This window comes from Penaeus vannamei, chromosome 36, assembly GCF_042767895.1.
Source record: "Penaeus vannamei isolate JL-2024 chromosome 36, ASM4276789v1, whole genome shotgun sequence".
NCBI lineage: Eukaryota > Metazoa > Arthropoda > Malacostraca > Decapoda > Penaeidae > Penaeus > Penaeus vannamei.
Window position 1 is genome coordinate 7,078,238 of NC_091584.1, and position 5,000 is coordinate 7,083,237.

The 5,000-nt window shown below is 40.3% G+C and overlaps 1 protein-coding gene across 1 annotated transcript in view; it reads right to left on the minus strand.

The window, feature by feature from the left end:
- LOC138859466 (serine-rich adhesin for platelets-like) overlaps positions 1-5,000 on the minus strand; it is a gene marked incomplete at its 3' end in the record, with an annotated part of 31,304 nt that overhangs the window by 20,000 nt on the left and 6,304 nt on the right.

The window sequence follows — 5,000 nt, forward strand, 5'->3', positions numbered from 1 at the left end:
TAGACTGATAGATAGATAGCCAGATACGTATAACACAGATAGGTGAGTAGGTAAATTGATAGACAAAGAGATAAATAGATATATATATAGGTGCGACAGAGCGACATTCAGATTTATTGTGATTTTAAGATCGATAGACTGGTAGATAGATAGATAGGCAGATAGGTATATACACAGAGAGATTGGTAGGTAGACGTGGAGGTAGGTAAATTGATAGATAAAGAGATAAATTGATATATAAATAGGAGCGACAGATCGACATTCAGATTTATTGTGATTTTAAGATCGATAGACTGATAGATAGATAGCCAGATACGTATAACACAGATAGGTGAGTAGGTAAATTGATAGACAAAGAGATAAATAGATATATAAATAGGAGATTTCTTGTGATTTTAAGATCGATAGACTGGTAGATAGATAGATAGCTAGATAGGTATATACACAGAGAGATTGGTAGGTAGACGTGGAGGTAGGTGAACTGATAGACAAAAAGATAAATAGATATATAAATAGGAGCGATAGATCGACATTCAGATTTATTGTGCTTCTGAGATCGATAGACTGGTAGATAGATAGCCAGATAGATATAACACAGATAGGTGGGTAGGTAAATTGATAGACAAAAAGATAAATTGATATATAAATAGGAGCGACAGATCGACATTGTGATTTTTATTGTGATTTTAAGATCGATAGACTGGTAGATAGATAGATAGCCAGATAGGTATATACACAGGTAGATAGGTAGGTAGAAGTAGAGGTAGATAAATTGATAGACAAAAAGATAAACATATAAATAGAAGCGACATTTAGATTTATTGTGATTATTTTAAGATCGATAGACGGGTAGATAGACAGATAGCCAGATAGGTATATACACAGATAGGTAGGTAGACGTGGAGGTAGGTAAATTGATAGATAAAAAGATAAATATTTATACATAAATAGGTATATATACAGAGATCGATCGATATATAAATAGACTGATATACAATTAGAAAGATAGGTAGGTAGATCGATACATACATAATACTTACATACATATCATACATGCATTAAAAGACGTACACAAAAATATAGATGAATAGATTAATAGATAAGAGTTATTCGCTTTTTGCCTTTTCTAAAAAGAAGGGAAGACTGCTTGTTGACCAGTTTACAGCTTGTTAGTTTTGAGGCTTTATGTTCTGCCATGAACGGATATGGTCATTATTTCCCTGCTGGCAAATAATACCTTCATATGAATGGCATTGTGTATGACTGTGTACCAATTTGTATGTGCGGACATTCGTGTTTGTGTGTGTGTGTATTTTCATTACACAAATATATATCAAAACATACATCAATGCATTCCTTTGATTATCTTGACCTTAACTGGCTTGAACATTGAGTTAAAAATCGTCTATTATTGTCGAAGCATTGATGGTACCTGAGTCCTTATTTTATCTTGACCCAAGCAACAAATTTACCTGTGAGTTGCAAGAAAACAACCAAATTGCCGATTTGGACACGCTAGTCACTAATACTAATGCCACCTTCCATACAAGCAATTACCGAATTTACCTTCACTGGCCTATATATATATATATATATATATATATATATATATATATATATATATATATATATATATATATATATATATATATATATATATGTATGTATGTATACATGTATGTATGTATATATATATATATATATATATATATATATATATGTATATATATATATATATGTATGTATGTATATATATATATATATATATATATATACATACATGTCTGTATGTATATATATATATATATATATATATATATATATATATGTATATATATATATATATATATATATATGTATATATATATATATATATATATATATGTATATATATACATATATATATATATATATATATATATATATATATACATACATACATGTATGTATGTATATGTATATATATATATATATATATATATATATATATATATATATATATATATTTGGACAGGCTGAGGGAGGGGGAGTGTGCCCGTGGGTTTGCTGAGGCAATCTCTGGTCGTTTCATAATGCTCGACAGTCTGACAGACCCTGTTCTTCTGTGGGATACCTTCAAGTGTGAAACAGTTGATGTACCTCAAGAGACGATTGGTGTACACCCGAAAACAATACAGAATTTCATCTCGCAGGAGACACTGGAAGCCACAGATGCTTGTCGTGTGGCTCGTCTGACAGAGGATTGGGAACTGCACCATTCTCATGTGTGCAGAACTAGGTCTTTGTTAAGAAGGGACAAGGAACAAATTATTAGGAGTCTTGCAAAGGAGGAAGAAGGTCATTTATTAGTAAATGACCTTCGTCCTGCATACCAAGCCCTGAGGAAGCTGAACTCCAAGCCCTCTTCACAGGTGACAGCAGTTCGCTTAGTAAGTGGTCAGATTGTTTCAGATCCTGTTGCGGTGCAGTTTTTGAGCAGTTGTACCAGGTTGACCCACCAACAGTTGACTTGGATGCGGGTAGTGTTGAGATGCCGTTGCTAGATCCTCCCATCAGTGAGGATCCTCCCTCCCTAAATGAAGTTAGGGGGGCGATTTCCAAGCTGAAGAGTGTTAAAGCAGCAGGTATCTGCGGCATAACAGCTGAACTGTTAAAGGCTGGTGGTGAACCTATGGCACGGTGGTTACATCCTGTCCTGGCTGCCATCTGGCAGTCCAGTACCATTCCTCCTGACCTGTTGAGGGGTGAGGTTATCCCTCTCTGGAAGGGGAAGGGGGACCGATGGGACTGCAGCAATCCCTGAGGCATCACACTGCTCAGCATACCAGGCAAGGTTCTCGCCCACATCCTTCTGAGACGTATCAGAGTCCATGTACTGAGATACCAAAGACCGGAGAAATCCGGATTCACTCCTGGTAAGTCCACAATAGACCTTATCCTTGCGCTTTGAGTCATTGTTGAGCGCCGCCGAGAGTTTGAGCATGGGCTGCTTGCAGCCTACATCGACCTCAAGAAGGTGTTTGATACGGTGCATTGGGAATCACTCTGGGAGATCCTGAGACTGAAAGGAAATCCAACGAGGATTATTGGACTAATGGCAAGCCTGTGTACTGGTACTGAAAGTGCTGTAATGTATGGCAGGGGCCTGTCGAGCTTCTTTCCTGTTAGTTCAGGAGTGAGGCAAGGCTTTGTCCTTACGCCAACTCTTTTCAACACCTGCATCGACCGGATACTGGGCAGAGCTACTATTCAAAGTCAATGTGGAGCAACGCTGGGCAATATCGTTACTGACCTTGACTTTGACGATGTTGCTATTCTATCTGAGTCTTTGGAAACCTTAGTAGCGGCTCTGGACGCATTTAGCAATGAAGCGAAACCCTTGCTCCCAAGAGGTCTCCTGGACCAAGACCAAGGTCCAGAACTTTGGGGACTTGCTAGAACCTGTTCAGTCAGTACGTGCTTGCAGTGAGGACATTGAAGTCACAGAGAGCTTTACATACCTTGGTAGCGTGGTTCAAAACTCTGGGCTGTCAGACCAGGAAGTCAGCAGAAGGATTGGCTTGGCAGCAGGGGTCATGAACTCTCTCAACAAGAGTATTTGGAGATGATACCTGTGCAGAAGGACCAAGTTACAGGATTTGAAGGCCCTGACAATGCCAGTTTTGATATATGGTAGTGAAACCTGGACATTATCCTGTGCCTTGGAGGCTCGTCTTGAAGCCTTTTGTAATAGGTCCTTGCGCCGGATCATGGGGTACTGTTGGCGGGACCATGTGTCCAACCAACGGTTGTACCGTGAGACTGGCACAGGACCTGTTATCATCACAATCCGTGATTGCCAACTCAGGCTATATGACCACCTAGCTTGCTTTCTTCAGGATGATCCTGCCTATCAGGTAGTCTCTGTTCGAGACAACCCTGGGTGGAGGAGGCCTGTGGGACGACCTAGGAGGTCGTGGCTTGGGCAGATCGACCAAACCTGTCGTGAAGAACTAGAGATGGGCCGAGTCCCTGCCTGGCATCTTGCCATGAGGGATCCTCGTAGGTGGAAATGAAGGGTGGATGCGGCTATACGCCCCCGTCGGCGTTAGCCCCTTGATGATGATGATGATGATATATATATATATATATATATATATATATATATATATATATATATACATTATATATATATATATATAATATATATACATATATATATATATATATATATATAGGGTAATTTTCTATATTACCTTCGCCTCTCCGATTTCGACGATTTTAGTATCGTTGGATTCCTCACTGTCCACATTGCAAATATATAGTTTTTATTGCGCGGAAACCCCCTGTTAGCGACAAACTTAGCCCCGATAGCAGGGGAGGGCATGAAAGGTTCCAGGGAAAATGCGGGGTTAAATAACACTAATAATGTAACCCACAGTGAAAATAACCATGGTTATTCACATGACTTTACATTGCAGGGGGCTGTTCCCCCTGTGTTCCCCACCTAGGGGGGCTGCCGCCCCCCAACCCCCGCCGAGGACACAAAACCTCCACCACGTATTCCCGGCAGGCTAGAGCGTTACACAGTTATCGGCGATCTCGGAGCGGCGGACGTATTACATTTACCTCGTAACATTCCCACTGAATCAGCATACTAACCTTGATATAGTCAACATTGTATACAGATACGATTGTAGTATAATCAGGATGAACAAGGTATACCATGAACAGAAGAGCGGCGGTGGCCCGCCCTCGTCGGGTCGGCGGGTTTTGCGCCTTTTTCGATGCATCTAGTTCGTGTGCGCTCTATCCTGCCGTGAATACGTGGGGGATATTTTGTGTCCACGGTGGGGATCTGGGGGCGGCAGCCCTCCCTCAGGGGGGGTCACAGTGAAAAGTCATGTGAATAACCATGGTTATTTTCACTGTGGGTTACATTATTAGGGTAATTTTCTATATTACGTCTGCCGCTCCGACATCGTCGCCACTGCTATCGGGGCCAAGTTTGCCGCTAACGA